At 40.9% G+C, this 22,160-nt stretch overlaps 1 pseudogene; it reads left to right on the top strand.

Moving 5' to 3' along the window:
• The first annotated feature begins 602 nt into the window (after positions 1-602).
• Positions 603-3,860, top strand: LOC143545453 (uncharacterized; annotated as a pseudogene).
• The last annotated feature ends 18,300 nt before the right edge of the window (positions 3,861-22,160 follow it).

The raw sequence follows: 22,160 nt of genomic DNA, 5'->3' as shown, positions 1-22,160 counted from the left end.
AGCTCTTTGGGAGTTGTTGAATGCTTTTCATGAAGGGTTGAATGCGGAAGTTGAACGGGATTTGATGTCCATCACCAATGGTACTTTTGGTACCAATTATTTACAAGATGATTGGGAATTTTTGGAGCAAATGTCGGTCACATCAAAGAGAAAGGCTCAAAATGCTAAAAGAGCAAGACCGACAATTGGAAGACCGCAAGTTCATGCAATGGAAGATGTGGGGGGTACAAACCACTAATCAAAGAATTGATGTTTATACCAATTTTAATGAGTTGGGTCATGGGGCTGATGTGTGTACGATAGGTCAAGCACAAGTTGAGGAGGTAAATGCACTTCAAGGCCAAGGGGGTGGTAATCGAAATTTTAACATGAACTCAAACACTTACCACCCCGGGTTGAAAAATCATCCAAATTTCCGTTACGGAAATCAAGCAACTCAACTCAATCCAAATTTCCAAGGGACTTCTCAAACCACCTTTATCCCTCGTCAACAATACTTCAACCAAGGCAATCAAAATCAATTTCAAGGAACGGGTGGTAATCAAGGTGGGTCTTCGAGCCAAAGTTCATCAAGTGGGAATGAAGTGATGGACATGCTTAAGATGATGCAACAAGAGATGCAAAAGAGGAATCAGTTGGATGAAGCTCGTATCCAAAAGGATGAAATGTGTGACAAAGCCATCAAATCATTGACAACTCAAATGGGTCAACTTGCAACCGAGGTATCTAACTTGAAGAAGAACAAAGGTCAACTCCCGAGCGACTCCAAGGTGAACCCTACTCACACTAATTCTCGCAATGTACCGATTAATCAAGTAAGTGTTTTAAGAAGTGGTAAGGAGTTTAAAATCAATACCACATCGGAGTTAGTTGAAGGTGTGGTAGAGGATGTGATGGGGGTAGAAAGTGAAGATGAACAAGCTTCACCTATTCAACCCCCAAAACTATCCACGTTTTCAAACAAAGGTTCGGGTCAAAATGAACTTTTAAATGATAAAAGCAAGGAAGTGGGAGAGGTTCCAATTCCTTTTCCTTCGGCTTTAAATGATCTGGGTAAGAAAAACGTGTTTAAAATGGGGTCCTCAAAAGGAGGAGATGTGGGAGGTATTTAAACAGGTTAAAGTTAATCTTCCTTTACTTGAGGCAATAAAACAAGTACCCACATATGCAAAATTTTTAAAAGAATTGTGTACTCGAAAAAGACAACAAAAGGTTCCTAAACGGGTTGATTTAACTGAACGAGTGTGTGCAATTCTTAAAGGTGATCTTCCACCTAAGCTTCAAGACTCGGGAGCACCCTTTATTTACATTCAAGTGGGTGACTTTAAAATGTCCCGGGCACTATTGGATCTTAGAGCGGGTGTAAGTATCCTACCGGGGGGTTTGTATGACCAATACAATTTTGGTACACTTAAACGAGTTGAGACCACAGTTGTATTGGCTGATTTGTCTAACAAACTTCATCGAGGGATTGTGCGGGACGTTATTGTTAAAGTAGAGGAATTTTATTATCCCGTTGACTTTTTGGTTCTAGATTACTCGTCGGTTGACTCAACACAACAACAAAATGTTATATTGGGTCGACCATTTTTAAATACTGCTCATGCTATTATTGACTGCCGGTTTGGTACAGTTGAATGGCCTTTGGAAATAGAAAAATGTGTTTACTAATGTTGCTAATTCATTGGCTAGTGAAGAATGTTTTATGGCAGATATCATAGATGGGTATGTACCACACGAGTATGAGGAAGGTATGTTGGATGTTTGTGTTTGTGATGATTTTGAATAGGTTCACATTTGTGCATTTGAGTTAGAGGAAAAGAAACAAGCGGTATTGGCATTGCAAGACGGAAGACCACCGTGGACTCATCAGGTGGAAAGTCTACCAATAGAAATCAATTCAGATACTAAACCCTCGTTGATTTGTCCTCCCAAGGTAGAATTGAAAGAGTTGCCAAGTCATATCAAGTATGCATTCTTGGGAGAAGGTGAGACGTTGCCGGTTATCATTGCCTCTAACTTGAATGAGGCTCAAGAAGAGGGATTGTTGGAAGTTTTGAAGGCTCACAAGGCGGAGATTGGGTGGACAATAGCCGATTTGAAGGGTATTAGTCCATCTATAGTAATGCACAAAATAATCACCACGGATGATGCAAAGCTTACTCGGGAAGCTCAAAGGAGGTTGAACCCCAATTTGAGAGAAGTGGTGAAAAAGGAAGTCATCAAATGGTTGGATGCGAGAATTATCTATCCAATCTCAGACAGTGCATGGGTAAGTCCAACACAGGTAGTTCCAAAGAAAGCCGGCATCCAGGTAATTAAAGATGATAGTGGTGAACAAATCGCCACCCGACCGGTAACTGGGTGGCGAGTGTGCATTGATTATAGGAAGCTAAATGCGGCTACCTCAAAAGACCATTTTCCATTACCTTTTATTGACCAAATTATTGAAAAATTATCGGGTCAAAAATTTTATTGTTTTTTTGGATGGGTACTCGGGATATAATCAAATTGCAATCCATCTCGACGACCAACACAAAACCACATTCACATGTCCATATGGCACTTTTGCCTTTAGGCGAATGCCATTTGGATTGTGTAATGCCCCGGCCACGTTCCAACGATGTATGATGAGTATTTTTTCGGACATGGTTGGTGATTCACTTGAGGTATTCATGGATGACTTTTCTATTTTTGGGTCAACTTTTGAAAGATGTCTTGATGAATTGGAAAAAGTTTTAAAACGTTGCGTCGAGACTAATTTGGTTTTAAGTTGGGAGAAAAGTCATTTCATGGTACAAGAGGGTATTGTGTTGGGGCATGTAGTTTCAAGTCGGGGAATGGAGGTGGATAAAGCAAAAATTAAGGTTATTTCTTCATTGCCACCACCGAAAAATGTAAAAGGGGTAAGTTATTTTTGGGACATGCCGGGTTTTACCGGCGGTTTATTAAAGGTTTTAGTTTGATTACTAAACCTTTATGCAATTTGTTGCTAAAAGATGTTGCATTTGATTTTACTAATGATTGTTTGCAAGCATTCGATGTTTTGAAGGAAAAATTAGTGCAAGCACCGATTTTGCAACCGCCGGATTGGACGAAGCCATTTGAGATTATGTGTGATGCAGGTGATACCACGATTGGAGCAGCTTTGGGTCAAAGAATTGATAAGAAGCCGGTGGTGATTTACTATGCAAGCAAAACATTATCCGAGGCACAATTGAATTACACCACTACTGAAAAAGAATTACTTGTGGTGGTGTACGCCTTGGATAAGTTTCGGTCATACATATGGGGAAGTAAGGTTGTGGTTTATTCGGATCATAGTGCGGTTCGTTACCTCATGGAGAAGAAAGATGCAAAACCCCGCTTGATTCGTTGGGTCTTATTGTTACAAGAGTTTGATTTGGAGGTCTGAGATAAGAATGGGTGTGAAAATATGGTGGTGGACCACTTATCGAGAATTCCTTTGGAAGGGGTCGATGATTCACATGAAATCAATGAGCGATTTCCGGATGAACAGTTGTTAGCCGTGTCCACTACACCATGGTATGCCCATTATGTCAACTATTTGGCCATGGGTGAGATGCCGAAACATTGGGCCAAGAGAATGAGACAACAATTTCTTTCCCAAGTCAAGCAATATATTTGGGATGAGCCCGACTTGTTCAAAATTGGTGCCGATCAAATCATTCGGCGGTGCATTCCCGAATCAGAAGTTCAAGAGATTTTTGCACATGCTCATTCATCCGCTTGTGGTGATCATTTTAGTGGGAAAAAGACGGGTTATCGAGTTCTCACAAGTGGGTTTTATTGGCCCACAATCTTTAAAGATGCAAGTGACTACGCACGCCATTGTTTGAATTGTCAAAAGATGGGTGGAATTTCAAAACGGGACGAGATGCCTTTGCAACCCATTTTGGTGGTTGACATTTTTGACGTATGGGGAATTGACTTTATGGGCCCGTTTCCAAATTCTTGTGGGTATTTATACATATTAGTGGCGGTGGATTATGTTTCAAAGTGGGTTGAGGCCATAACAACAAGGACTAATGATCACACCGTGGTATGTAAGTTTGTTCAATCCAATATTTTTGCAAGATTTGGAATTCTGAGAGTGATTATAAGTGATGGTGGAACGCATTTCAAGAATTTCAATTTCGGGAAATTGTTGAAGCGGTATAATGTGAATCATCGAATTGCTACTCCGTATCACCCACAATCAAGTGGACAAGTTGAAGTGTCCAACCGACAAATGAAAGAAATATTGATGAAGATGGTACGGGTTGATAGGAAGGATTGGTCGGTAAAGTTGGATGATGCATTATGGGCGTACCGAACTGCTTATAAAACGCCCATAGGAACGACTCCTTCTCGGTTGGTGTATGGGAAAGGTTGTCATTTGCCAATGGAGTTGGCTCATCGAGCATTATGGGCAATTAAAAATGTGAATTTGGATTACAAGGAAGCTGGTGAGTTAAGAAAGTTGAAATTGAACGAATTGGAAGAGATCCGAGATGATGCATATGAATGTGCATCGAATTACAAGGAGAAATTAAAGAGGGTGCATGATGCCAAGATAAGGAAATGGACATTTGAGGTTGGGCAAAAAGTGTGGCTTTATAATTCAAGACTCAAACTGTTTCTCGGGAAACTCAAAAGCAAATGGATGGGCCCGTTTGTTATAACAAGAGTGGGCAAGTTTGGTGATGTGGAAATTGAAGACTTGCACAATCAAGCAAGACAAACTGTGAACGAACACCGACTTAAACCATACTTGGAGGGTAAGGATATCAACATGTGTGAAATGGACAAAGTAGGCTACCTGTTGCGGTCGCCTGAGGAAATAACCAATTAAACGGTCCAGGTTTGTTGTATAATTTAGTTTAGTTTTTGTTCAAATTTGGTCATAAAAGTTACCTTTCTCGTTACAAGGTTGTCCAAATCAAGTGTCGGAAATTCTCGGGAATCTCTTCACCGTGTTGAGGACAACTCGGGTTTTTCATGGGGGTAGGGTAATTTTTAGTTTTTAGTGATTTGTAAATAATGTTAGTTAGTTTTTAATGTTTATTGATTTCAGAAAAAAAAAATTGTATCAGGTGCCACCGTAGCCTACGGTACCCACCGTAAGATACGGTGGACCTAAAAGCTCCTACGCTGGGTTCTTATTGTTTACGCTGGGTTTCTTACGCCAAGGACCTACCGTAAGCTACGGTAGCCACCGTAGCTTACGGTGGACTCTCAATGTCAGCGACGAGTGCTGCAGCATATATATATATAAAAGTTTTAATAAAATACAAAAATTTTCATCCACATAAAACTAATTTTTTTCTTTTCCCCTTCATTCATCATCTTCACCCATCCATCTCTCTCCATCAAACCCTAATCCCCAATTCATAACTTCCTCAAATCTTAACCAAACTCAACAATTTTCGGGTCGAAATTGACTAGATTTTCGCAAGGAATCACTTTCTTTGCTTGGTTTTCATCAATCTTAACTTTTTGGGGTTCGATTTTGGACATTTGTGGTCCGAAAATTGTGAACATCAAGTTGGTTTTGCAAGTGACTAGTGATTAGTGTGATTAGAGTGTTTAATTCGGATTAAAGGTATGTTTCTCTTCACTCCATTGCTACAAAACTCATTAGTTAAGATTACATGTTGTTACATTGCTTACACTTGCTTGTTGAATGTAAGAAAGTTTGATGATAGTTTGAAATTGTGTTGTGGTTGTGAATATGGTATGGAAAAATTAAAAGTTTGATAAAAGTTGAAAATGGAATATGTTCTATGTTTAAACGAAATGTTGTCAAAATTTTGTGAAAAATGGCTTATGAATTTCATATATTCACAACCGTAGAAACAAGTAAGTGTAGGAATGTGTATAGAGATGAATACCAACCTGGTTAATGTTTGTCATTGTTATATGGGACGTTCGGCTAAAGATAAAGGAAAAGGGATTGCGGGTTCATCTAGCACCTCTGCTGCCGAACAAGCAAAAAAGCGGAGGTTAGAACAACAAAAAGAACAGGAAGAAGAGGTGGAGTATGTTAAACCGGATTGGACTCACGGACCACTAACAGATCATGATTTGAGATGGCAACCATAGTTATTTCATGAGAAAATGAATACTTTAACAAAGAAGTACGACGCGTTTATTTGTGAGAAAGTGGTCCTGGAGCGTGAGTTTGGTCCGTTTGATGTTTTTGATCGATTCAAGGCGTTGGGTTGGGAAGCAGCCCTCAAGTGTTATGATAGAAATGAGAAGTATGTGTTCATTGATGAAATCGAAGAATGGATGGCAACGTTGAGATATCCTTCATTTAATAAACCCTCAGGGATGAAGCTCATAGGAATTGTTAACAACATTGAGGTCACTATGTCATTTGAAACATTGAGGAAAATTGCACGATTTGACAGTAAGCCTCAAAGCAACTACGTGTATCCGGATTTGACTGACTTGTATTATCAACCCGACAGGCATCCAACTTGGAGAATGATGTTGGAAGCATTGTTTTTACCCGGTACTTATGATGGGAAGTTATTGAGGAAGAATTTAAAGATTGAGCCAAAGATGTTGCTCATCATTTGTTTACACAATGTCATGCCAAGAAGAGGGGATATACAAGAAGTTCGGTACACCGATGTCCCGATTTTATACTCTTTGATGCATGGAGGGCCACTTGTTTCGTTCCGGTATCTAGTACTTAACAATATTTGGATAAGCCGGAATAATGTGAGTAGGAAGATAATTCCACATTGTCGGTTGATTACCGCGTTGTTGATGCGGTTTAGTGTTATTGGAGATAACGATATTGGAGTTGGGAAGAAACACAAGACGTTTGATGTGAAAAAGTTGGGGGGTTGGTTGGGAGTACCGAGCAAGTGACAGGTACCACATGTTGAAAAGCGAGGGACAAAGATGGAGGGCATTGAAGTTTGATGCTCGACCTTTGCAACCAGGTGAAGAAGATGAAAGTGAGAGTGATGACGAAGAGGGAGAGAGTGGAGAGGATGATTATGATGATGAACCGGGTGAGCGGGTTGCAATGGAAAGCGAAGGAGTAGGTGGTAGTTCGAGTGCGCAAGGACGGGGACGGGGAAGTGCCTTACCATTTGATTATTCAAGGCAAACATTTAACCCAAATTGGGCACACCATGGCAGCATGCAGGATGTGATAATCAACAGCAGGCCAACACACTTCTATAATTGGGCCGAGACTACTCAGACATTATTTGATCACCAAACTTTCATGGGCGCGAGCATGGAACGGGCCCAAAAGCAGATGTATGATCGCCAAGAAGTGTGGAACCGGACCCATGCTTATGCTGAGCAAAGAGAAATTAATCATCGGTATGAGGATGACCATCAAAGGAGAATGCATGAAGCATGGCATTCTGGTCAACCTGTGGTGGCTGACCAACCGATCGTCGACTACACCACATTGCCACCATATGACGGTACGGTGAATTATCCCATGCCTCCATTGCACCATTCCGAATGTGTGAACCCGCATCAAGCTCAAGGAGAGGATCAAGGGGCGTTTGGTTTCGGCGAATTCACGGACGTGATGATGTCTATCTTTGGACCACCGCAACCACGTTACTATTGAGCCGCGTCGGCAGCAAATCAGGTGTCCTCTTGTACATTTTTATATCATATTTTTCTGTTTATGTTTGGGTCTTGGGAGGTTGGGTGGAGTAATAACAAGTTGGAATTTAAGGGTCGTGCTTGTGGTGGTGTTTTTGTTATCCTAAATACCCTACATTGAGGACAATGTGTCTCAAGTGTGGGAAGGAGGGATGAAAAAAATAATAAAATAAAATAATAAAAAAAATAAAATAAAAAATTTTTGAAAGAAAAACACCGGAAAAGTGGTAAGATTGTCGGGGCAAAGTTTTGGTCCCCTCTCATGGTCATAATTCCCCAAAAATCAAGTTTGCTTAGTTATATTAAAAGTGTGGTCAGTAGTATTCTAGGCAAGGTTAGCATGCTTTCGGTTTATCCAATCACATAACATGCCACAGTCACTTGGGTATTGGGAAAATGAAGTGCGGTGACGGAATGGTTATTCTCCGTTAGAACTTGTGCCATCGATGCATTTCAAGACCTTAGCTTGGCATAAATGCAAAAGTGATTGAGGCACTTAGGTTAAAACCTCGTCTCGGATGAGTGTGAGTGTGGGTTTTGGGGGTTGGGCCTCATAAATTACATACATGAGCGTGGATAATGAGAGGGGCGGGGGGTTGGTTCCTTTAGAAAACTTTATTGGACCTATTCTTTTTATTTGATCAAACCCCGATGTAACTGTGAGACGATCCGACTTGATAGGTTGTTCTTTGTAATTGTAGTTGTTTCGTTAGTAATAAATAAAGAGTAGTAGTTAATTGTTTGTGCAAGTTATTATGTCAAAAAAAAAAAAAAAAGTCGAGGCAATGTTCAAAGCCTTGTAGTTCGAATTGTTACGAATGCTGTTATGTAGATAGTGGTATGTTTTATTGTTTAATTTAGTTTTGATGTAACGAGCCGGGTCGGATCATTTGAGCCACTTTCAATATTCCCATTCCATACCTTTACCCCTAGCCTCATTACAACCCGTTTAATACCTCTTGATTTGCTTTTATGTTAAAGCACGATTAGGTGGAGATTTGACGGTGGTACAAGCGTATGCAAGGAGAATTGAGTATGATTGTGATATTTGGAACGGTCACCGATAAGTAAGTTAATGAGTGACGGTGTGTTATGTGCGAGTAAAGACTAAAAGCATGTTAAGGTTGACTAGAATTTTATGTTTTAAAATATAATATCAAGAAAGCTAGTGCAAACCTCTGATTATGTGGGAATAGGGTATGACTCGGGACCTTGATCGAGCCGGGCTTGTGGTTTGTGTGGAGGTGGTGTTCTAAAAACAATTGGTTTGATGAGTTGCTTGAGGGCAAGCAACATTGAAGTGTGGGAATGTGACGGGTGGATTGTAGCACCACCATTAAGTGTAGTATTTCTCGTTAAAACGTGTGCGTTTATGTTTAATTTCACGAATTTGGATTACTACACTTTGTTGTGTGTTTGTAGGTACGAGGGCTAAAAATGGCGATTCAAGTGAGCTATGATGGAAAGGATCAAAGAACTCGAGAGTTGGTGATGGAAGTCAACAAGTCAACCAAGAATCAAGGAAGTTGGAGCTGAGGCTACCGTAGCTTACGGTAGCCACCGTAAGCTACGGTGGGGTTCCAGCATAGTGGCCTAGCGTAAACAGATTGATGCTGGCGTAGTGGCTTTCAAAGCCACCGTAAGCTTCGGTGGCCACCGTAGCTTACGGTGGACCCTGACGCAGAAATTGTAACTGCCTTTTAAGGGCGTTTTGGGATGACTTTTGGGTATCTTTTTCATAGTTTTCGTTTTGGAGAGACTTGAAAGGCGATTTGGAGGAGCTATAACTCAATTTTGAGTTGTTTAAACATTGGAGACTTGTTTTTGATTTTGTTGGGCTATATTTGTGGTTTATGCTTGTAGGTTGGGCTTAGATAGGGTATATTATTTAAGCCAAGAACTTTAGTGGTTCTCGGCGGGCTTTGGGCTTTTGTTGGGCTAGTATGTTAGTTCCCTATATATAGATATCTTGTATAGGGTTTTGCGGTTGATTCGTTCACGTGGTTGTTAGCCGTCTTAAGGTTTTCTTAGACGAGTATTGTATTGCTAGTGCTTAAGCACCCGACGTTAATATTAACGTGTGTTTTGAAGCACTTCATCGTGTGTTTTACGTGTTCTTGCTTATTGTCTTGAATCATCTTGTGTTAGGATTCCGCACTAACATCAAGATACTCGATATCATAATTGTAGTGATCCAGATTCGGGACTTACAATTGGTATCACAGCCTTAGACCTATTCAGGCTCGTTATTGTGATATCAAGGATTCAAGATCTTGATTTATTGGTGGTCTGCTTGTATTTCCGGTGAACAAGTAATCGGAGACGAAGGAGATTCACTTTTCGGAAGAGATTGGTTTTGGTTTGGAAACAAATCAAAATCCCATATTTCTTGGAAGTTTGTTACGCTACAGATTGACTTCTGGTGAGAATCAGGGTTCTCGGCTTACAACTAGTTTTCGGCCACAATCTGTTCTCGACCACATGATGTGTTGTAAAACACTCGTATTTTCCGTACCTTTTATCTACGTAATATATTATATTTTATGTGTTTTTACTTGATTTATTTAGGTTTTACGTAAGTTTAATAACCTTGTAGGTTTTGGGTAAAAGAAAGGAAGAAACCGGGACTTTTCGAGCTTTTTACGAGCCTTTTACGCATACAAGTTCAAGACAAAGCTCAAGGCCCAACCCTTATGTATCATGGAGGCCCAAGACCATATTATATTATATTATATAAAAAAAATAAAACCCTAATCAGCCTAGAGAGCTGCTGATAGGATTTAGCAGCAACAACAGCAAGCAATAGCAGCACAACAGCATCAACAGCAGCACAGCAGCAACAACAGCAGCAGCAGTAGCAGCAACAGCAGCAGCAGGAAGAAAAGAAAACAAAAAAAGTGTTGTTCGGCTAGGGTTTGATCGTGTGACGGCTAGGGAAGGAAGAATACACAAGAATCTAGCCTCGGGATGGTTCGACATCAGTTTACACAGCAAGGAACGGCCCGGAATTCATCATATATCCTTCATTTTTTCACATTGTTCATTACTTTGATTATCTTGTTCAATTGCTTACTAGTTTTTGCAATTTATTGATAGATTGAATTGTTTATGAGTATTGTTGATTGTTGAATGATATTTGAGATGATTAGTAGGAGTTTTATGATGTTTTATTTGATCATTAGCTGCTGTCCAAAAATTATGCTTGGCTAATCTTGTTAGTTCTACCTAGGGAAGATGAAAATTGTTGAGTTTTGATGAGTTTAATGGATTGTTTGATTAATGGACTTGAATTGCTATTGTAAAGTTTGATTTAGACATAAAATAGGTTGTGTTTAAGGACTGGAAATTTTGGTGATTTATTGCATAAACCCAGTGTGTCGGTTGATTAGTTTTGTATTGATTGATCGGTGCATTGTTTGATTCTAGACTTTGTGTTTAGGGTTTGTTTGCGGTAGGTACCACCGTAGGGTTTTGTTGCGTGATTATTTGGATTAAGTACAGCGGTTAGACACCTTCTTTGAGACCGAGAGGTGATAAGAAGTTAGGGTTGTCTCATTGCCTTTGCATGCTAGAATAAGGATTGTGCGAGAGCGAGTTCGTTTCTTGTCAGGTTTAGGTGTTTTGAGCGACTAGTTGATCTATTTCGGTTTAAGTTGAATTGTTCCTCTATCCTTGGTTGTGTAGTATTCATTACCATTAGGGTCGAGTGTTGGTGAGACCGAGAGGTGATCTAGCATTAGAACACGTTAGCAATTGTTTCCCGGTTTGGTCGTTTTAGCCGATTTTGAGTAGTTAGGGTCTGTTGTGTGAGACCGAGAGGTAATCCAGTGAGCCCGAGCGATCCTTAGTCGTGTCATCTTTAGGGACCGGTGTATATATATCATTCAATCCATTACCTTGTTAGGCCTACAATTTGATTCAAACCTGGGTAGACGTTTTTCTCCACCCGAAGTCAACTCAGTTAGTTTTCCGTTAAGTTTTCTATTTTTGGTAAGTTTTGTTAGTTAATCCAGTTAGTTCAGTTAAGTTAAAAGAATTCAAAAATCAATTAATTATTATTCTAAGGTAGGTCTCGTCTAGGGTTAGTGATCTTTAGCGTTCTGACGTGTCCACGTGTTCGATACTCGGACTTCCTAAGTCTATACTACTTGCGATCGGTACACTTGCCGGTTGTGTGTGGTTTTAGGATTTTCGTTTTAATATTAAAGCTTAGTTGTGAGGGTCATTTTTATAAGGTCATTAGACACACATCAAGTTTTTGGCGCCGTTGCCGGGGACACGGTTTTAGGCGTTTTGAGAGCAATCCGAGTTAGGACTTATCTTTTGTGCTACTTGTAATTATTTTTGTTTTATTTTGCTTATTTGTTAGAATAGTTTAGATAATATTATTTCTTATTATAGTTTTTATGCGACAGACTCGATCTCGTGGACCACCCGACACGGAAGCATTTCCCGAGCCAGAGAAAGAGTTTCGCGAGAGACGTCGCACCATTTCACCGTCATCTACCTCATCATCCGTTATTAGTTTATCCTCTTCCCCCTCGTCTTCCGACATCATCGATAGGGATAGGATCATGGGCGACAATCCACCACCGAGGAGGACAGTTGCAGACCAGGCCCGTCTTGCCAATGCTGGCGCGAGATCCAGCATCGCACCACCCGCCATTGGAGTTGCGACGAACTGGCAGATCCCGTCAAACATTCTAAATACCATTGCTCATTCTGCTCAGTTTCACGGGTTGCTTCATGAGAACCCGCACTCTCACCTCACTCGCATCGTGCGTATTTGCGACCTTTCCATCTTGCGGGCGTTTCCGAAGACGCTGTTAAGCTCCGCGTCTTTCCATTTTCACTCGCTGATCAAGCGAGTCTGTGGCTCGAGTCCCTCTCACAGGGCTCTATAGGTACTTGGGCTGCCATGCAGACCCAATTTCTTGAGAAATACGATCCTCCGGCTAAGGCCGCTCGTTTGCGTAACCAGATACATTCTTTCCAGATGGAGGACACAGAGAGTTTTTACGAGACCTGGCAGCGGTTCAAGAATCTATTAGCGTTGTGCCCCAACCACGGCTTGCAAGATTGGGCGGTCGTCGAAAAATTTTATAATGAAGTGACGTACGCGACGCAGAGTATGCTCGACACGGCGGCGGGAGGAAAATTGTTGACGACTAAGGACCCTGATGAGTGTATCGCTTTATTTAACGGGTTAGCTATGAGTGGGTACCAGAGACCACCCGCCAGAGGAGGAAAGACCGTCGATTCCATCTCACGAGGCATGCATTCGGTGGACACCACCACCGCACTGACGGCACAGGTCGAGGCATTGGCGAAGATGGTAAAGGACATGCAGACGAAGAGCAAGTTATGTGAGATCTGCAGAGGGGGGCATGATACCGTTCAATGCCTAGTCAGTTCGCAGGAGGAGGCCGTAGACTTCATAGGAAATCCAAACCGAAACTCAAATTCTTTCAATTCTTATAATTCGGGATGGAGGGGAAATCAGAACTCCAACTGGAGAAGCGGCGACCAGTCCGGTTTTCAGCAACGCCAGAGTTTATTTCAGGATGCGGGCGAAGGAGCGAGCAGTGGGGAGAAGAAGCCCACATTGGAGGAGATGATGGCACAACAAACACAGATGTTGTCACAGCTCATGGCACAAGGGGATTCCCGACACAAGGAGATGCAGGAGAAGTTCAGCGAACACGAGCAATTCATGAGGAATCAGGCAGCGTCGATTCAGAATCTCGAGCGACAGATGGGGGAGATTGCCAGTCGGTTAAATGAGAGGCCGCAGGGTACGCTACCGAGTAATACCGAGCAGAACCCGAGAGGATTCGTGAAGGCTGTGACGACGAGGAGCGGTGCAGGGGCACGAGATGAGCCCGTGATTCAGCAGAGATCTAGAGGAGGAGTTGTTGAGGTGCCTGCAGTCGATGGAGAGGAGCAGGTGGATGAGGAGATTCAGATGGAGTCTCCGCCGGCCCAGGTGCATCAGAGGAGCAGCCCAGGGAGTTCAGCACAGGCCGAGAAACAGCAGTCACCGAACGAGCCACCGAGAGTTTAGAAACCCCGATTGCCTTACCCCGGGAGAGTCCGTAGGGATAGAGATGAGGAGCAGAACTCCAAATTCCTTGATCTTCTGAAGCAGCTTTACCTTAATATCCCATTCCTTGAGGCACTCACTCAGATGCCTAAACACGCGAAGTTCCTCAAGGATATTCTTTCGAATAAGGAAAAGTTGGCTGAGGTAGCTTCCACTCCTTTGAGTGCTAATTGTTCTGCTATCTTACAGAGGAAGTTACCAGAGAAGAGAGCCGATCCAGGGAGTTTCACAATTCCCTGCACCTTGAGTGATGATACAGTGGTTCATGCGCTGGCTGATCTTGGTGCCAGTATCAATCTCATGCCGTATTCTGTGTATCGCAAGCTGGGTTTAGGCGAACCGAGGCCTACCAGGATGAGTATCCAGCTTGCTGATCGTTCCGTGAAGTATCCGCGTGGGATTGTTGAGAACATGCTCATTCGCATTGGTAAGTTCATTTTCCCGGTGGACTTCGTTATTCTTGACATGAATGAGGATGATAATGTTCCACTCATTTTGGGCAGACCTTTTCTTGCCACCGCACATGCGTTGATCGACGTTCGCGATGGCAAATTGATCCTTCGAGTCGGGGATGAGAACGTCACGTTTGACGTTCGACAGTCACTTAAGCATCCCAAATCGACTGATGACTCCGTATGCTTCATTGATATAATCATGACTCATGTGGGGGAGTTTTCCAGTGATCCCGGTGGAGGCCCCGCCTCAGCCACACATATCTTAGATAGGGAAAACCCGGAGGTTGAGATGGTCGCCTTGACTGAACACCCCTCTGATGCTGACATTGAGTCATCTTCCTTTGATTCTGAGTTATCTACCGGAGATCATCGTGTTCATCAGTTGCTTGAGTTGGAGGAGTTATGGGACCATACTTACGTGCATTCAGATTGTTATAAGCAGCAGGTGAAGGAACTGCAGGATCGTAAGTTAGAGGGTATTGACCAGTTTAAGTGTGGGGATATGGTCGTATGGTATAATTCCTGGTTGAGGTTATTCCCGGGAAAGTTGAGATCCCGTTGGTCAGGTCCGTTTATTATTACTGAGGTTTTCCCGGATTGCACTCTTGAGATAAAGGACAAAGGCGGGACGTTTATGGTGAACGGTGATGGACTGATGCACTACATTGGCGAGCCGATGACTGATTAGACGGTCGAGGTATTCTACCTTGACCCAATCTCCGAGATGTAGACGTGTGGATGCATCCCTCGGGAGACTGCCCGAGTTGTAGAGTTTGTATTTTTGTTATATGTTTGTGCTATCTGTTTTATTTGTTTTGTCTATTTCAGGATGTTCCAAGATGAAACCGCTCGTACTCAATCTCCATTCGAGTCGGTCGATTTAAGGGGTGTTCCATTATTTGATCAAAAAAAAAATGTTTATTTGTTTATGTTTTTGTTTTCCGTTGTATACGCCGCTACATGCGAGCGAGTTTGAGCTTCTGCAGGTTATATTATGCGCATGGTAGCTTTGGTGGCGTTTTGGAACAGGTTCTCCCGAGGTTGCGGCCGCGAATGAAATGCTATACGGTCGTTTGGACACTACTCAGTTGTTGAAGATTCTGCACACAAACCAGGGGAGTAACCCGTTCTTTGTTTTAGTCTTGTATACTTTATTTTTATTTTCTGTTTTATTTTTAATTCTTTTCCTTATACTCATCGAGGACGATTTCGTTCTAAGTGTGGGGATGGGGTTTATTTTACTTAGTTGTAGAAAAATTTTTGACAAAAAAAAAAAAATTTAAAAAATAGTCCATTGAAATCTGTTTTCTCTACGTTAAACAGGAGATGATATTATTACCGAGTAGTGTTTGTTTCATAACTTCTTGGTGTTTTCAATATATATATATATAATAAATAAGAACAGTGCCCATTAGACCCGCACGTAATATATGGTAACCGAACGGTTTAGACTCAGTAATCGTGTGTCGGTAGGCTCAGCCTTTGAGAATGAATGGACGGTTTGGTTGTTGACCTAATTGAACCTTTTAAATGGCCTGACTATAGTGGGAAACATCTTAGGGGTTTTGTTTGTTTAACTAAGCTCGTGACAGGACTGGAATGAAAAGCCGGGTCATACTCAAGCCTCGAGTCACAAGATCGTCTGTATATTATTTGTATAATCTTTTGTATATGTGTCTATTCCTGTGAAGCTCCGTACTCTGTTGCGCGGTGGCGCAGACCTGAACGTTGATGCTAGCAGAAGACAGTTTTGCTCGGTACTCTATTGCGCGGTGGCGCAGACCTGAGCCTTGATGCATTTCTGTAGTTTCGTCCAACATGGTATATAAAAAAATAAAAAATAAAATAAAAAAAATAAAAAAAAAATGCAAAAAGCCAAAGGCAGAAAAAAATAGTTTAAATCAAAACCACCATGAAAGAAACTAATGTCGGTCGATCTTGACCAAGCTAGAGTTTATAGGATTGTATATGAGTCGAAATGTTTTAATCATGTGGCAATAGGTTTAAGTCAAGTTGGGGTGGCTCGGTCCGGTAAAACCATAATGGAATTGGTGAAGTGGCAGCAGGGCTTTTGGGTGTGGGTTCCACTTAGTCATACAAATTAATAGAATTGTCACGCCTTATTTGCCTCGGTAAGTATTAGGGGCATGGGTTTAAAGTGGACAGCAATACCGGCAATCGACCTGATCTAGCTTATTAGGTGAAAGTTGGAAGGGGTAACGAGTCACTTGTTATAATACTTTAAAAAAATATATATATATATTAATAATAATAATAAATAAATAAAACCAAAGAGTTTTCGGTTAAAACTCGGATATGATCATGTGTAGTATTCTTTTTCAGGGACGAAAAAATCTTAAGTGTGGGGATATTTGATGTGTTGTAAAACACTCATATTTTCCGTACCTTTTATCTACGTAATATATTATATTTTATGTGTTTTTACTTGATTTATTTAGGTCTTACGTAAGTTTAATAACCTTGTTGGTTTGGGTAAAAGAAAGGAAGAAACCGGGACTTTTCGAGCTTTTTACGAGCCTTTTACGCATACAAGTTCAAGACAAAGCTCAAGGCATGACCCGTATGTATCATGGAGGCCCAAGACCATATTATATTATATTATATAAAAAAAATAAAACCCTAATCAGCCTAGAGAGCTGCTGATCGGATTTAGCAGCAACAACAGCAAGCAATAGCAGCACAACAGCATCAACAGCAGCACAGCAGCAACAACAGCAGCAGCAGGAGCAGCAACAGCAGCAGCAAGAAGAAAAGAAAAGAAAAAAAGTGTTGTTCGGCTAGGGTTTGATCGTGTGACAGCTAGGGAAGGAAGAATACCCAAGAATCTAGCCTCGGGAAGGTTCGACATCAGTTTACACAGCAAGGAACGGCCCGGAATTCATCATATATCCTTCATTTTTTCACATTGTTCATTACTTTGATTATCTTGTTCAATTGTTTACTAGTTTTTGCAATTTATTGATAGATTGAATTGTTTATGAGTATTGTTGATTGTTGAATGATATTTGAGATGATTAGTAGGAGTTTTATGATGTTTTATTTGATCATTAGCTGCTGTCCAAAAATTATGCTTGGCTAATCTTGTTAGTTCTACCTAGGGAAGATGAAAATTGTTGAGTTTAATGGATTGTTTGATTAATGGACTTGAATTGCTATTGTAAAGTTTGATTTAGACATGAAATAGGTTGTGTTTAAGGGCTGGAAATTTTGGTGATTTATTGCAAAAACCCAGTGTGTCGGTTGATTAGTTTTGTATTGATTGATCGGTGCATTGTTTGATTCTAGACTTTGTGTTTAGGGTTTGTTTGCGGTAGGTACCACCGTAGGGTTTTGTTGCGTGATTATTTGGATTAAGTACAGCGGTTAGACACCTTCTTTGAGACCGAGAGGTGATAAGAAGTTAGGGTTGTCTCATTGCCTTTGCATGCTAGAATAAGGATTGCGCGAGAGCGAGTTCGTTTCTTGTCAGGTTTAGGTGTTTTGAGCGACTAGTTGATCTATTTCGGTTTAAGTTGAATTGTTCCTCTATCCTTGGTTGTGTAGTATTCATTACCATTAGGGTCGAGTGTTGGTGAGACTGAGAGGTGATCTAGCATTAGAACACTTTAGCAATTGTTTCCCGGTTTGGTCGTTTTAGCCGATTTTGAGTAGTTAGGGTCTGTTGTGTAAGACCGAGAGGTAATCCAGTGAGCCCGAGCGATCCTTAGTCGTGTCATCTTTAGGGACCGGTGTCTATATATCATTCAATCCATTAGCTTGTTAGGACTACAATTTGATTCAGACCTAGGTAGACGTTTTTCTCCACCCGAAGTCAACTCAGTTAGTTTTCCGTTAAGTTTTCTATTTTTGGTAAGTTTTGTTAGTTAATCCAGTTAGTTCAGTTAAGTTAAAAGAATTCAAAAATCAATTAATTATTATTCTAAGGTAGGTCTCGTCTAGGGTTAGTGATCTTTAGCGTTCTGACGTGTCCACGTGTTCGATACTCGGACTTCCTAAGTCTATACTACTTGCGATCGGTACACTTGCCGGTTGTGTGTGGTTTTAGGATTTTCGTTTTAATATTAAAGCTTAGTTGTGAGGGTCATTTTTATAGGGTTATTAGACACACATCACCACACTTGTTATCGGCTACTACCAGTTTTTGGCTAGGGCAGTTCTCGGTTGACTTGGGTTTTCTATCAATAATCATTGTTCTCGGTCAATAGAGGTGTTCTTTGCTGACTGAAGGTGTTTTCGGTCAACCTTAGTTCTCGGCTTAGTAAACTGCAGGATCTATTTGGACCTGATTAGTTGATTTGGACCCGATAGTTGGACTTGGACTATAATTTCTTCTGGACCAAAATAAACTTCTAAATTATTCTAAAAATGGAACAGTTATCCAACAACAATGTATCATCAAGTGCTCTACTTCATCAAGAATTAGATTCAATAATGGGGACAACAACTCGTGTACCTTGCCTATTGTCTCATGAGGGGTTCAGCGAGTGGAAATTTCGTTTTGAAAAATATGTTAAAATGAAAGATGCCAAGATCTGGAGAAGCATCGTTAGAGGACCCCCAAATCATCACGTATCAACGTGAAGATTCAAATGAGGTTGTTGTGAAGCCAGTGGCACAGTATGATGATGATGATTTTGCCAAAGTTGAAGAGGATGAAAGGGCTCTATCAACTATAACCATGGCTCTTTCACCTGAGATTGCCCTTGGTTTTAGAGAACTTCAATCTGCCAAGGAACTATGGGAGGCACTAATCGAGGTGTATGAGGGAAATGAAGATATGAAAAGGAGTCGCCAAGACCTGCTGCGAAAAAAGTTCAACATGTTTAACCATGTTCTGGGGGAGTCGTTGGAAACTCAACTCCAAAGGTTCATATCTCTAGTGACTGAAATGAGATCCGCCAGTATTTATCTAGCAACTTCAGAGATAAACAACAAACTGGTGAACTCATTGCCAAAAAGTTGGGACATGAATGTTGTTGTTATCAAGAAGACTAAAGATCTCAACAGAATGTCGATCTCTGAGATGATGGCTACTATCAAGGCATGTGATATGGACGACAAGCAACGTGAAATAAATCATGCAAATTCCTACAGTGCAGCTGGTTACAACGTTGCTTCCAACAGTGCTCTCATTTCTCAAGAGAGTTTCTCTATGTTCAAGGCCACTCAGCAACCACTGACCCAAGGAAACTTTCAGATGTTTAAGTCCACTCAGGGCCATTCCTCTGCTATCCCACCTCAACCAGCATCATTTTTCTTCACTAAGTCTGCTCAATCTTCATCAGCACAACCTTCATCTGCTGGCACTACTCATGGTCTGAACGCAAGCCAGTTTCCCTCCATTCCGAAAGAGACTTAGGAGAACATAGCTCTAATGGTAGGGTTCATGAACTGCTATAATACATTTCTAGCTGGAGACTTGGTTCAACCAGTTGTGGCTGCTGGACTCGATCAGATTCACCCTGATGATGTTGAGGAAATGGATATCGCTTGGCAAATAGCCATGGCAGTGTTTCGTGCCAAGAAATTCACTAAGACGACTGGTAGAAACAATTGGAACATGCCAAATAATCAGAAATTGGGTTTTTACAAGAACACTCTGAGGTGTTATAACTGTCACGAGCCGGGTCATTTTGCTCGTGAATGTATTAACCCAGCGAAGGAAGGAAACACAGAAAGGGCGTTGGTTCTAGTGGGTAATGCAAAGGGAGATGTTGGTGAGAGTTCGGGAAATGGTGAAGGGGGACTGATTGCTCAACAGTTCTCTTGGGAGGATCAGATGGCTGCTCTCAACATTGGAAGTCAGACTGCAAATTTTGCAAATGTTGAAGACATTGAAGAAGAAAACGCTACTGAGGAGCAAGTCAAGGAACTTCAATTCGCATTCATGGCGTTCACCCCCTCCAGCTCATCTGAGGTAAGCTTTCAACCATGCTCTCTAGATTGTGTTGATAAAATCAACTTATATAAACTTCATAATGATAACTTAATCAGAGACATGGAAAGAGTAAAATCAGAAAATTTTAAACTTATAAAAAATGAAAAATCCTTCGTAGATACAATAGAAGCATATAAAAAGGATCTCTCTAAGCTTAAGTCTGAATTCATTGTAAAGTGTTGTCACCACCTAGATGCTAAGCAAGAAATTGTTGAATTAAAAGCTAAACTGGAAGCCTCAAAATTGGAAATTTTGAACTTAAACGCTAAATTTGAAAGAGCTGAACTTGATTTTAAAAAATTCGAGGGTTCCAGTAAAGTAGTAAACTCAATGATTGATAATCAATTATGGTGGAAGGAAAGGGAAAGTGAGGGATTAGGGTACAGTCAGGTACCCCCACCTTACAATGACAACTATGTTCAACTTCCTGTCACCAAAGAGCAGGAAGAAACGGTACAGGACATGAAGTACGGTAAACATGATAAGAATGACGTATCTGATCATGTGAGTGCATCCACCTCAGGAGTGAACGATACTAACGTGTCTACTTCATGTGCAGAGAAATAATTGTTGAGGATTGGACTGATGAGGATGATGAAGCTTGTGTTTCGTTTAATAAAGACTTTAATTCTGATGTTACTTTGAAACTACCTGCTTTGAATTCTGTTATTCCAACTGTTTGTGTGGGCTCTGTTTTAAAGAGCAACGATTTTTGTGTGGTTGATTCAGTTGAACCTTTAAATTCTAAAAATGTGGTTTCAAGTAAAATTGAAAAATCAAAACAATTCAACAAGTATCTACCACCTAAATTTGTCAAAGAGGGATGCTCTAATGACAAACAAGGTGATAAGTTTCAAAATGTGAAACATGGTTCTCGCAAGTTTAAACAGGCTAGTCCACACAACCAGTCCAGACAAGGAGTTGCCCAAAATGATTTTTTCATAAAGCGACAAACGTGTTTTAACTGTGGCACTCCCGGTCATATTGCCAGAAATTGTCCACATCGTCCATATGTTCCATATTATGGATTTTATCAGAGGAATATGCCCTATATGCCTCACAATTCATACAGGTAAAGATTTAGGCATCATACGGCTAATCCCTCTGATGGTGATTGGAACCGAAACAAATCTGGCAGGTTTAGTCCTCATCAGACCAAGCCTAACATGTCTCAGAAAAGGGGTGGAAACCATGTTCCTACTTCAAAAATTAACTCGATTTCTAAACTTCGGACTGTCGGGAGAACAAATTCGTTTGTTCCCTCTACACGCAAGCCAGAGACTAAACCATCCATTCGTACAAACAATAGTAAATCTTTCAATGGTAAATATAAATGGATGCCTAAGTCTCCGGTAAGGAAGGTTTCTTCTTCAATGTTAGATAATCGAGAAGATATGTCATGGCAGCCTGTAACTAGTATAGATGAGTCAGGTGTACCCAGTGTCACTATGGACTGGGTGCCAAAATCTAACTAATCCCGCACTTTGTGCAGGAGCAGCTATGGAGGAATATCATCAGACCGTGGTATGTTGATAGTGGCTGTTCCAGGCACATGACAGGAGACATTTCCCAGCTACACGACATTCAAACTTTTAATGGTGGGTATGTGTCTTTTGTGGGTGGAGAAAAGGGAAAGATCACACAGAAGGGTACTGTAAGTAACGGTGTTTTAAAATTTGAAAACGTAAATTTCGTTCCTGAATTGAAGCACAGTTTGCTGAGCGTGTCACAAATCTGTGACAAAGGGTTTATTCCTGTGATTTTGAGTTATGTTTAGATAATTTTGTTAGCACTAAATACACAAAAACTAAATACAAACACAATAAAACATAAACATACTCAATAATTTAACATAAACACTAACATGAATACTTAGTTTAAAAACTTGATTACAACCTAAACACGGGTCAGAGACAAGTGTGGCCACAACAACACATAATTCATTATAGGAATAACTACCCAAACTTGAACAAACTTTAACTACTTCCAACATTGT

Source organism: Bidens hawaiensis, unplaced genomic scaffold (assembly GCF_021521415.1).
Source record: "Bidens hawaiensis isolate Kalapana, Puna unplaced genomic scaffold, B.hawaiensis_p1.1 tig00013977_1, whole genome shotgun sequence".
In the NCBI taxonomy this organism is placed as follows: domain Eukaryota; kingdom Viridiplantae; phylum Streptophyta; class Magnoliopsida; order Asterales; family Asteraceae; genus Bidens; species Bidens hawaiensis.
The sequence above is the reverse complement of the archived record's forward strand: the minus strand, read 5'-3'. Positions and strand labels throughout refer to the sequence as shown.